General features: G+C 45.8%; 1 pseudogene across 1 annotated transcript; it reads left to right on the top strand.

Moving 5' to 3' along the window:
* Positions 1–6,226: 6,226 nt before the first annotated feature.
* Positions 6,227–6,738, top strand: LOC311599123 (large ribosomal subunit protein uL11-like; annotated as a pseudogene). The gene has a single exon. The product of its transcript is annotated as a large ribosomal subunit protein uL11-like (transcript).
* The last annotated feature ends 6,115 nt before the right edge of the window (positions 6,739–12,853 follow it).

Genomic DNA, 12,853 nt, shown 5'->3' with positions numbered 1-12,853 from the left:
GGACTGTGGTGGAGCTTGTGGGGCAGCTTGTTCACATATTACAAGCCAGGAAGCAGAGAAAATGGCCTGGAAGTGGGCTTGGCTATAAACTCTCAAAGGCCCCCTTCCAACGACCCTGCCCTCTCCAGCTATGCTTTTGTCTCAAAGATTCCATGGCCTCCTCAAACAGTGTCACCACCCGGAGACCAAGTGCTGAAGCATATGAGATGGGGTTGGCGTGCACTTTAGATGTCACAGCATAACATACTCCAATCAAGCTAGAACATTTCTATGCCCCCCTCGAGAACTCCCTCATGGCTCTTCTTAATCAGTTCCACCCTCCGTAGCCATTGTTATAGCTCCTAATGCTAGACATTAGTGTTTGCATATGCTCTTGAACTTCATACAGATGGAAGTAACTTTTTTTTTTTTTTGCTCTTGCTTAGACTGTGAGCTTCGTCTGCCTTGTTGGTGGTTTGTTTTTCATGAGGTTCGGATTGCACTCCGTGAATGGATCCATCTTATTTTGTTTATATATTTATTTGGGTTGTTTATACCTTGTGGGATATAATGAACAAAGCTCTTACAAACATTTCTTATATGAAAGAGATGGATATATGTTTTCATTTCTCTTGGGTAAATGCCTAACAGTAGACTTGCTGGGATGGAGTTGATGTATATTTAACATTGTGTGAAAATGACAAAGGGTTTTCCTAACTGTCTTTGTTTCTTTCTTTGTGTCTGTCTGTCTTTGTGTGTGTGTGTGTGTTTTGTTTTTGAGACAGAGTTTCTTTGTGTAGCCTTGGCTGTCCTGGAATTAGCTATGTAGACCAGGCTGGCCTTGAACTCACAGAGATCCTCCTGCTTCTGCCTCAGGAGTGCTGGGATTAAAGGCGTGAGCCACTACTTCCCTGCTCAATTTTTCTTTTAAGCTTAGGCACATAATCACGTTTGAAATGATTTTGGCGGGAGGCATAGGATGAGACAGTTGTTGAGGCTTGCTTTTCCCTACGTGAAGCCTAGTTGTTTTTATGCTACGTACTGTTTAGATACTCCCCTTTTCTTCTAGAACAGTCTTCTTCCACGTGCTGGCTCTACGGTGGGCCCCAATCATTCTGCCCAGTTTTTCACCAGCTCTGTTCCTACAGCATTCCCACACAGACTTGAGCGGCATGCTAGAATGTGCCAGGACTGCGCTTGGCTACTTAGTCACCTCCTCAAACCCGGCAGCCATAGGCCCTCTCAGTCTAGGCTTTTATAAGATGACGTGATTTTTCCTAGATCATTTGCAAATACATACAAGTTCTTCAAAAAGTAGGTTATTGCCATTTTGATTTGGATTATATTAAACATATTGATTCATCTTAACTATACTGAAACTCTGGATCCATGAAAATAGTATATCCTTTCTATTCCCTGAGAACTTACATGAAAAAATTTTTTTAGCAGTGTTTTTTAGTTTTAACTACAGAGGTCTTGCGCATATTTTGCTAAATTTATTCCTGAATTGGTAGGGTTTTTTATGCAATGTAAAATTATATTCAAATGTAATTTTCTATATATACACACATATATAACTGATGCATGTACTGTATTTTATACTAAATTCATTTGTTAGGTTTAGTGTTTTCATTATTTATTCACTTATTTTTGAGGCAGGCTTTCTTTATGTAGCCTTGGCTGTCATGGAACTCTCTTTGTAGATCAGGCTGGCCTCAAACTCATAGAGATTCAGCCTGCCTCTGCCTCCCAAGTGCTGGGATTAAAGCCGTTTTTTACATTTTATGTTTTGGTACACTCCTTCAGATTTTCTAATTCAGAATCATGCTATTTGTAAAGACAATTGCAGAGCCGAGGAGATGGCTCAGAGGGTAAAATGCTGTGCAGACACGAGGCGCTGAGTTCAGATCCTCAGAATCCACATGGAAAGCGGAGTGTGATTGGCTGCAGCTGTAACACCAGTGGCAAGGAGGAAAGCTAGGGGATCCTGTGACATTCGGTGAGACTTTGTCTCAAATAAATGAGGTGGAAAAGCAAAAAACTGAGGATGACACCAGGGCTTCTGTCTCTACATGGGTGAGTGCAAACATACATATGCACACACACACACACACACACACACACACACACACACACACACACACGTGAGCATGCACGGACATACACACAATACAGTGGTGGTGGTGGGGAAAGCTGTACTTCTGCCTTTGCAAGTGTTTCTTTTATTTCTCCTTCCTTCCTTCCTCTCACCAGGATAACCAATATAACATGTACAGCAATGGTGAGAGTGGCCATCCTTGCCTTGTTTTTTAATCTAATATTAATTTGTAGATAGTTATTTTTTACAGGTATGCTTATTAGAAAGTTTTCTCTCAAGCCAGGCAGTGGTGGCACACACCTTCAATCCTGGCACTCAGGAGGCATAGGCAGGCAGGTGATCTCTGTGACAGTCTGCTGACTTATAGGACAGCCAGGACTATACAGAGAAACCCTGTCTTGGAAAAAACAAAAACAAAAACAAAAACAACAAAAAAAGAAAGTTTTCTTTCATTCTTATATTTTTGAGGGTTTTTAAAATTCTCAATGGACATGAATTTCATCTAATGAATTTTAAGCACCTGTTGCGATGATCATTTAATATTTTCCCTCTCATGTTAATTTGGAGACCCAAAGAAACCAAACTTGGATCCCTAAGGCAAAACACTTTTGGTCGTTATCTAGCCATCAGCATTCTGTGACGTATATTTCACGTATATCATTTTGTTAGTTTTCTTGTTTATCATATACATATATGTGTCATTCTGTTAATTGTCTTGCTATGGCAGACATCATGAACACCCGTCATAATCAACACAAGGGGATTTAGTTCCTGGTTTTGGAGTTGTTTGCCCATCATGGCGGAGAGGGCGTGGCAGAGCGGAGCTGCGTGAAGCAGGAAAGGGTCAGGGCACAGTGCTGCTCCACAGGACCCGCCCCCAGTGACCTACGTGCCCAACCAAGGCACCATATACAGTTCAACCACCTCCCAACAGGCCACTCAAATTTGAACCCAGCCGTGGATTAAGCTGTTCATTAGTCAACATCTGGATGAGCTAATCTTCTTTGCACATCTCCTAACAGATGTGGTCAGAGGGGTTCTTCAATAGTGTCCTAGGCATTCTCACTCTCATAAAGTTGGCAGTCACCGTGAACAGCTATGGTAGTGGCTTATTTAGATTTGATTAGACAATAATTTGTTAGGAATTTCTAGGTCTATGCATGTAAAAGACACTTATGAATGATTTTTTTTTCCTTTTACTGTCCCCATCTGGTTTGGGAAGTATTTCTGTCTCCTGTAACTTCTGAAAGAGTACATTATATTTTACATGGTTTTTTTTTTACCTGAAAACATATATTATTAACACATTGTTACCACATATGATCTTATACTTTAATTTGTGACATTATAAAAAATATGAATGTGATTTCTTTAAAGATACAAGCTATTTCAATATTCCTTGGGACCTCTCTCTTTTTTCTTTCAGCAGTGTCTTTATGTTTTAAGTACAGAGGTCTTGCATATATTTTGCTAAGTTTATTCCTGAACCCTTAGTTTTTTGATGCCATTTAAAATTATAATTAAAAGTTTTCATTTTTCCCAAGTCTTCATTACACATATAGATACATATGCAGTTGCTATCGTATCATATGCTTGCTACATTCATCTATTCTACTATTTTTAAGAAACCTTTGAGATTTTTCTGTATTGAAAATCTTGCACAAGTATTGGTCAGTTTGTATCACTCAAGAAAACTGTTTATTTCACCTACTTTTTTTCAGTTAATTACATAAAGTTTTTCATATCATTATATCATTTCAGTATCTATAGGGACTACTTCTATGGCTTTTTTGTTTCTGCTATTGGCAATTTGTATCTTCTAATTAAAAAAATAAATTTGTATCATGTGTGGGAGGGGCTTGAAGGTGTGAGGGCTGCTGCATGCATGCAGAGGCCAGAGATGACTCTTTGGGAGTTTGTTCTTTCCTTCTTATTTTTTTTAACAGACAAGATCTTACTGCCAAGGCTGACCTGGAACTCACTATGTAGAATAGGTTGGGCTCAAATTTTGGGATCTTCCTGCCTCTGCGTCCTGAGTGCGGGTGGTGGTGGTGGTGGTGGTGGGCTGAAGGCATGTGGCACCGTGCCTGGCCTTTTAATTCCTGTTCTGTTTTGTTTCTACCACTATGCTCCCACATCAGCTTCCAGACACACATTTCTCTCTGTCACCTCTCTAGCCACGAGTGCTGTGATCACAGTGTGTGTTACTTTAAGTGGATTTTCTTTATTTGGGGGTGGGGGTTCAAGACAGGGTTTCTCTGTGTAGCCTTGCCTGTCCTGGACTTGTTTTGTAATCCAGGCTGGCCTTGAACCCACAGTGATCTGTCTGCCTCTGCCTCCCTGTGCCCTGGGATTAAAGGTGTGTGCCACAACAACTGCCTACGGCATCAGGTGGATTAAACAAAACAAAATGCCATGGATTCTGGGGGCCAAAGTCAAGTCCTCAGGCCTGTACAGAAAGCATATTTTCCCACTGGAGACATCTCCCAACACTCTCTCTTAATATTAAGCAATCTAGCTGGAGGCTCATTGATTGCTATCAATTTCCCTAAAGAACTCACTTTTGATTATATTATTTTCTCCTTATTGTTCATTTCCTTTAAATTAATAAAATCTTATTCATGGTGTTGCATGTATGTGAATGTTTTGCCTGCCTGTGTATGTGTACCACCACAAACAGTCCTGGTACCCGAGAAGTCCAGAAGAGGGCATCACCTCTTGGAACTGGAGTTACAGATGGTTTTTAGGCATCCTACGTGTGCTGGGACTTGAATCCGGGTCCTCTGGAAAAGCAGCCAGTGCTGTTAACTGCTGAGGCATCTCTCCAGCTCCCTATTGTTCATGTTCTCTTTCAGTTAATTCTATGCTTTAAGGAGGGGACGGGAAGGGTTTATTACTTACATTTTATTTTTGACATGGTCTCTCACCTGAGCTCTGGCCCTTGAAAGTCACAGAATTGTATCACAGAGATTCTTTTGCCCCAGTCTTCGGAGTGTTGGGATTGCAGATGTGAGCCACTCTAATCCCATCTGTAATCTTATCTGTTGTCTACAGATAAGAGCCTCTACTCTCTCATTTGTTAACTCTTATTTTCTCTTTGTTTCTTTTTTTTAAATCCCTAAAATGACAACTTTGACCACTAGTTTAATATTACCCTTATTTTAAAATATAAACATAAAATATAAGTTATGAACCTTATGCTAACCTGTGCTTTAGCTACATCTTGCTAATTTTATTTTCTTATTCCTTCCCTCCCTACTTCCTTCCTTCCTTCCTTCCTTCCTTCCTTCCTTTTACTTTTCTTTTTCTGTTTTTTTTTTCCAGATAGGGGTTCTCTGTGTAACAAGAGTCCTGGCTGTCCTGGACTTACTTTGTAGACCAGGCTGGCCTTGAACTCACAACGATCTGCCTGCCTCTGCCTCCCGAGTGCTGGGGTTAAAGGCGTGCGCCACCACCATGCCTGCCTTATTGCCTTATTCTTTGTCACTAGTATGTGTATTTCATGACCATCCAATGATCATGTGCTTACTCTATCATGTCTGTGCTCAGTAGTCAGCTTCACTGCCCCTTTGATTTAGCTATATAACACAGCCCTTTCACCTTTCCCGTTTTTCTTTTTTTTCCTTTTTAACCACTTTCATTTGCTTTATAGCTGAGGATGACCTTGAACTTGGGATCCTCCTGCTTCCACTTCCTGAGTGCTGGGATTATTAGCAGGCACCACCCTGGTGGGGGGGGGGAGGGGCTAGAGGTGCCTGATGCAGGATTTTAACCCCACACACAGAAGGGCGTATGAAACATTGACAAATGCCAAATCTGATGTCAAATCAGCAATGAGCAGGGCCCAGCCCAGAGACGTCCCAGGACTCTGGGAGATTTGACCTGCTGAAAGCTTTAAGTTTGGATGGTGTTGTTTGTCTGTGATCTGGGCTTGGAACACATCAGTATCATGCTTTCTGGCTTAGAGAGCTCTTTCCTGTTTATTATCACAGTGATCTGCCACATCCCTAAGGGGCAGGCATTTTAATCCTAATTTTACAGACAAAAAATGTACAAACGTATGTTAAAAACTATGCAGCCTTTTTTTTTTCCGGTTTTCGGCTCAGAGGAGGCTATGGTGCAACTTTCTTTGGTTGTTCCAAATCCACCATGCTGCCCAAGTTTGACCCCAGTGAGATCAAAGTACCTGAGGTGCACCGGAGGTGAGGTCAGCACCACATCCGCCTTGGCCTCCAAGATCAGTCCTCTAGGTGTCTCCAAAAAATGTTAGTGATGATGTTGCCAAGGCTACTGGGGACTGGAAAGGTCTGAGGATTACAGTGAAACTGAATATCCAGAACAGACAGGCCCAGACTGAGGCGGTGCCCTCTGCCTCTGCCCTGGTCATCAGAGCCCTCAGGGAGCCACCGAGAGACAGAAAGAAGCAGAAGAACATTAAATACAGTGGAAACATCACTTTTATGAGATTGTCAACACTGCCAGGCAGATGCGGCACTGGTCCTTAGCAGAGAGTTTTCTAGAACTATTAAGGAGATTTTGGGTACTGCACAGTCTGTGGGCTGCAATATGGATGGCCCCCACCCTCATGACATCATAGATGATGTCAACAGTAGTGCAGTGGAATGCCCAGCTAGTTAGGATGCAATGAGAAAACATTTCAATAAAAGATCATCTGACCAAAAAAAAAAAAAAAAACACAAACAAAAAACAAACAAACAAACAAAAATCAATCAAGCAAGCAAGCCAATAACCAAACAAACAAAACAACAAAAACTATGTAGCTGTGAATTGGTCAACTTGAGACTGGATCTCTTTCTAACATAAGGAGAAGAACATGGTGTGTGCCATCCAAGTCCTCATGGATGGATGCAGTGGTAGGTTTGCACTTGGAGGGGTCAACAGGTGCAAGAGTGCAGCAGGCTCAAGCAAATGCTGGGTTTTGGGATTCATTGCTCTCTCATCCATATATATATATAGTCTTGTACAGGAGAAGGAGCTTTTGAATTTTAAAGCCTGCTTCCCACTGTTATTGTTAGGACCTTTGGACAAAGCATCAGTTAGGGCCCTGCTATTCACGTCTCTACAGTGGTGCTTTAATCCTTACTCCTAGAGCGGTTGAGAGAGCAACATGAGACCCGGGGAAGGGCACCTTGCAGGGCCTCCTGCATAGCAGCCCCTCTGCTTTGGACAGTTGTCATGATTTCCTTCCTGAAATGCACTCTGTCAAGACTGTTTTCTCTGGTGCGTCACTGCTCTCTGATACTGGACAAGAGGACAGTGAAGCAAGGCAGAGTGTGGGGATCTGCCAGCTGCCAGTTCTGTTCTAAGAAATGATTCTGGGGGTGGGAGAGACCAGCAACAGCTAAGCCTGCATATGGTACACAGACATATATCTAGGCAAAGCACACACACACACACACACACACACACACACACACACACACACACACACATTAAAAAAAAAAGTAAAGAAATGCCCCTGGGGGTGGAGGGGGGAGGTCAGCTGGTGCAAAGCCACAGCATGGATTGAGCACCTGATAGGAAAGACAACCCAACTCACTTACTGACTACCAGTTATTGTTTACTCTGAAGGTATTAATTTAAATAACATGAGGCAACACCCAACACAGATGAGGGAAGAAGTGTTTATTTTGCTCATAGTTGCAAAGAGTTCAGTCCATAGTTCTTGGCTGTGGGAGTGTGTGGAGGAGGAGGAGGTTGATCACTTCATGCAGGGCAGGAAGCAGAGAGTGAGGAAAGGACTAGAGACTCCAGGAACCTACTTCCTGAACATAAGTCTCATCTCCTAAAGTCCCAATAGTGCCACTATCTGGGAACCAGACATTCAACACATGAGCCTGTTGGGGGACATTATTTTATTTTATTTTTTTAATATTTATTTATTTATTATTTATACATATTCTGCTTGTGTGTGTGCCTGCCCACCAGAAGAGGGAACCAGATCTCATTGTAGATGGTTGTGAGCCACCATGTGGTTGCTGGGAATTGAACTCAGGGCCTTTGGAAGAACAGACAGTGCTATTAACCTCTGAGCCATCTCTCCAGCTCCCGACATTTTTATTTTAATAACAAGACATGACTATGACAGATCTGAGTCCTTGAGTAGACTTTTAATACTCCTCCTAGACCATGTGAGTTTTCCTTCCCTTAATCTTTGTGCAGCTAGAGTCTGCTCCCTGTGCCCAGTCTCTGGCTCTAATTTTGCTTGAACTAAGAGCCCCCTGGGCTCCCTTCTCTAACATAGCAGCAACAGCAGCAGTGGTAGCAGCAGCAGCAGCAGCAGCAGCAGCAGCAGCAGCAGCAGTGGTATTAGTAGCAGCAGCAGCAGCAGTAATGGCGGCAGCAGCAGCAGCAGCAGCAGTGGTGGCAGCAGCAGCAGCAGCAGCAGTGGTGGCAGCAGCAGCAGCAGCAGCAGAGATTGGATGTAGCAGCATCTGACTTCAGCTACTTCATCCCTCACATCTGTCCTTTGCTGTCTTCCCTTAATCATCCTCAGCACCAACCTGCCTCTGCCCCTCAGACTGTACTCTTCCCTTCCCCTACCACGCCCCCCACACCAACCCTGACCTGTTTTGCTTAGAAGAACCATGGGGCTATGGTTTTGTAAATCACTTTGCATACAAGGTAGGAATGCTGAATTTACAAAGATGAAAACACAAGACATCCAAGTAGATGTGAGTTTCAGACAGATAATGTACAGTTAAAAAAATACATTTGTATAATGTCTGAGTTGTAATCAAAGCTATTTATTTATCTGGAATTTATAATTGGAAGCCTGTATTTTATGTGGCTACCTTGGTTCATGGGTTTGTAAGTCTATAGTAGCTTAGCATCTTTTTAGGAAGAGCGATAGACTTTTGTGGCTTAGATTGAAAAGGGGTCTAGGAGCTTGTGAGTGAAGATGGCCTGGGGGCCCACTCGCTCTAGAGCCCTCATTTCACAGATCAGAGATTCAGAGGCCTCACCCCAGGTCACACTGTGGGTGGGTGGCAGAGGACAGTCTGTTACTGAAGAAGGCCTGCGCCACTTCCAGCACCGCTCTCTCCTGTGCCAGCAACCCTCTTCTGGGATGACTGAGAGCTCAGGTTCCCGTTCCCCTGGCCCTGACCTGCCCTTGGCTGGCTTTACAGGGGGGGTCTGATGACGAAATGTGATCCTCTCATAAAAACCAACCAAACCAACTCTTCTCACAGCCCACCCGTCTGCCTCAAAGGGGGCCACCTAATCCCCATTTATGGGGACTGGCAGCTGGGGCGGGTCTGAGGCTTTGAACGTGAGCTTGGGGTGCCCTGGATCAGTCAGTCCTGGCCAAAGGAACGTGAGAGTGAGGGCACTTAGCTGAGCAAGCTGAGGGGCCAGCTGGTCATGGGTCACCAGCCCAAGGAGCTCCAGGCAGAACAAGGGCAGCCAGAGGTGGTAGAGATGGACAACGCCATGGATAAATCTCATGGAAAATGTGGCGGCCGGATCCTCCTCTTCCAGCCATGGAGGACGGAGACTGCAGAGCTTGCTGGAGAGAGCGAGGAGAGATGACATCAGAGCCCTTAGAAGCCTCTGGAAACGGTTCAGGCAGTGTGATTCTAGTTCTGCCTCAGGGCAGAAGTGAAGGCCCAGTGAGGATGTCTAGAGGTGTCTGGAGGCTGGGACTGGTGGGGTCAGGGTGGAGGTGCCCAGACAGAGACAGGGGGCACCAGGAAAGGAGCAGGAAGAAGCTAGGTGCCTTTGGGCCATGCCAACTTGGAGGACTTTTGGAAGGCTTGCAGAGATCAGACTGGTTAGGGAGAGACCGGGTGGAGATTCTGAGGGAGGGTCTTCCTCTGGACCCAACTCCTCTATTACCAAGACTAGGAAAGAGGGTCTGGAAGCCAGAACTGAGGAGCACCCACACCGAGAGCAGGGCAGGAACAGAAGAGCCTTCAGAAGAGACAAGAGAGGGTGCTCACAGAGGCAGAAAAGCAGGGGACGGTGGGAACCCGGGAAGCACCCAGGTGCTGAGCCTCCAAGCCCAGTGGAAAGGCTGTTTGGGTTTGTAGCTGGCCTGACTCAGTGGATAAGAGGGAAGAAAGCCTGGGTGCTCATGAAAACACTGGAGGGGGCAGCAGCTTGAGAAAACGCTAAGCATCCCAAGCAGTGGCTTGTGAGAGTCCCGAGTCTAAGCTGAAGGCCAGGAGGTGGTAAAAGGGGAGAGAACACAGCTTCTGTACTCTTGACCTCAATCCAGTAAGGTTTCCTTTCAGCCCTGGGTCACCAGCACTCCCGCACTCCCGGACACACACCCAAAACAAATGTCACCAAGCACACTTATCTTTACTGTGTGTGACAATTTGATCTTGCTTCTTTTAGTTTTAAAACCGTTGGATCACAATGATCAGTTTGAGAGACCCGGGGAGGCTGGACAGGAGGAGGAGGTGGACTCTTCAGAGGACAGGTAGGGGAGGACTGGCTTCTGGAGGGGAATCACATTAAGCATCTGACCAAGAGGAGCAGAGGCTGGGGTTAGGGTTCTGGGCATGGCGTGCTGGGGGTAATTATCTGGCCCCGATGAAAGCTAAACTTGGAACCTAGTCAGCTGCCCCAGCCCTACACCTTTGCCACGGAAGTGTGAGAATGAAAACGCCACGCTTTTTGAAATGTGTGTGAACACAAGTTTAGATCCACACAAATGATAAAGACGCGTGTGCAAAGGCAAATGCACACATCTTTATTCAGACTTCTGCGATTGCAGCTGCACATGCACTTAAATACACACTCATACATGAACGTTGACCTAGACAACATACATACCTCTAAATAGACAAACATGTTTTAAACATGCATGCATGCGGGTATACAACCAAGGGCACAATTAACACACATACTTCCACACATATGGGACTCACATACTTACCAGGCAGGGAGATCCAGGGTGAGGTTTATCCATTGCACTCCAGGTGTGCCCACCTGTGTGATTTCCCCAAATGTCAGAAACTCCACTGCATAACTTGTCTGGGGATTTGTTCCCACAAACAAACAAAAATAAGTCATCACACGTTTACAAGCAAGCACACATAAACACCAAACCCCACAACTTAAAAGTGGTCATCGCGAGAGTTACACAGCTCGAGAATGCTTGCTCCCTCCCTGCACCAGCCCCATTTTTGTCTCTGTGCCTTTGTCACCCTTCACTGCTCTCTCCTCCTCAGGCTCCGCTAGTCCCTGAACACTTTCTTGCTCTCTCATCTTTCAGCCACTGCTCTGCCTCCCTTCCCTAGGGCCTAGTCTAGAGCACCCAACCCAGCACTCTCCACCTGCGTTCTGAGGCAGTCAGCCTCCCGTTAGTCTCCTCCCTCTGGACTACCAGCTGTTTCTTTCACGGCTCTGCGCACGAGGGCCTTAGTAAACATACACACGGGCTAATGAAAGAATAACTACTGTGCGGAGGAGCTCTGAGACCCAGGGGCTGGAGGGTGTGGGCGGTGCCAGTATCTTTCCATCGCTGTCTCTATTTTCTTTAGATTTATTTATTTTAAAATCTATTTTATTTTATGTATGGTTGTTTCGCCTGCATGTCTGTGGACCGTGTGTGCGTGCATGTATGTCTGTGTACCATATGCGTGCCTGGTGCCCGGGGAGACCAGAAGAGGGCATGAGGTCCCCTGGTAATAGAGTTACAGATGGCTGTGAGCTGTCACGTGGGTGCTGCAAATTGAGCCTGAGTCCCTTGGAAGAGGATCCTATGCTCAGCACCACTGAGCAATCCTTCCACCGTCTCTATTCTCTCTCTCTCTCTCTCTCTCTCTCTGTCTCTCTCTCTCTGTCTCTCTCTGTCTCTCTCTCTCTGTCTCTCTCTCTCTCTGTCTCTCTCTCTGTCTCTCTCTCTGTCTCTCTCTCTCTGTCTCTCTCTCTCTGTCTCTCTCTCTGTGTCTCTGTCTCTGTCTCTGTCTCTGTCTCTCTCTCTCTCTCTCTCTCTCTCTCTCTCTCTCTCTCTCTCTCTCTCTCTGTGTGTGTGTGTGTGTGTGCGCGCGCGCGCGCGAGCGAATCTCTGTCAGACCCTCTGAAGCTATACTCAAAGTAGTGTGTGAAATTCGGGAACCCAACTAGAGTTCTCTGGAAGGGGCCGAAAGTGCTGAGCCCTCTCTCCAGCCTTCAATGCCTCTACTTTTTTTCTTTTTCTTTTGGCTTTTCGAGAGAGGGTCTCTACATTTTTCAAAAGTGCAATGCAAGCATCCGTATGTTGGAGCTGGGTCTGAACTCTGCTGGCTTTCCCTCCAGTCCTGTAGTGCAAAGCAGTACAGCCCCTCTTTATACCATTTGCTCTGTTCCCAGGCAAGCCTATTGCTGGCCAGGGGCCTAATACTCTGCTGTGTATTAGCATGACAAAAACAAGTTCCGGGGAACAAACAAGCTGGCCAGGTGTTTCTGGGGCTGCAACCGTCTTACAAATTCTACTCGGAACCCTGACGCAGGACCGAGAATGCCCTCTTGGCACGAGGTGCAAGTCATCAGCGGAGGTCAAAGGGTCGCCAGAGCTCTCACCTGGGGCTGCCGCCTCCTGGGCCAGTGCCGGGTGGGCTCGCACCGCCGCTGGGTGGCCTGGCTTGGACCCGACAGCACACGCGCTCTGGGGACCCTCCCCGGGACCCGCTGGGGAGTGGCGCGGAGACGGCTGCCTGGCGGGGCCGGGTGGGACGGCGAAATGGCTTTTCCAGCTCCGGAGCCCCGGCTGCACTGTTGACACAGTCGCCGATTTTAATGAGAAATCTGGAGCGTGCGTGG

The sequence above is a fragment of the Acomys minous genome (assembly GCF_964271855.1).
Source record: "Acomys minous genome assembly, chromosome: 6".
In the NCBI taxonomy this organism is placed as follows: Eukaryota; Metazoa; Chordata; class Mammalia; order Rodentia; family Muridae; genus Acomys; species Acomys minous.
Note: the sequence above shows the minus strand (reverse complement) of the source record. Positions and strands in the feature narration are given on the sequence as shown.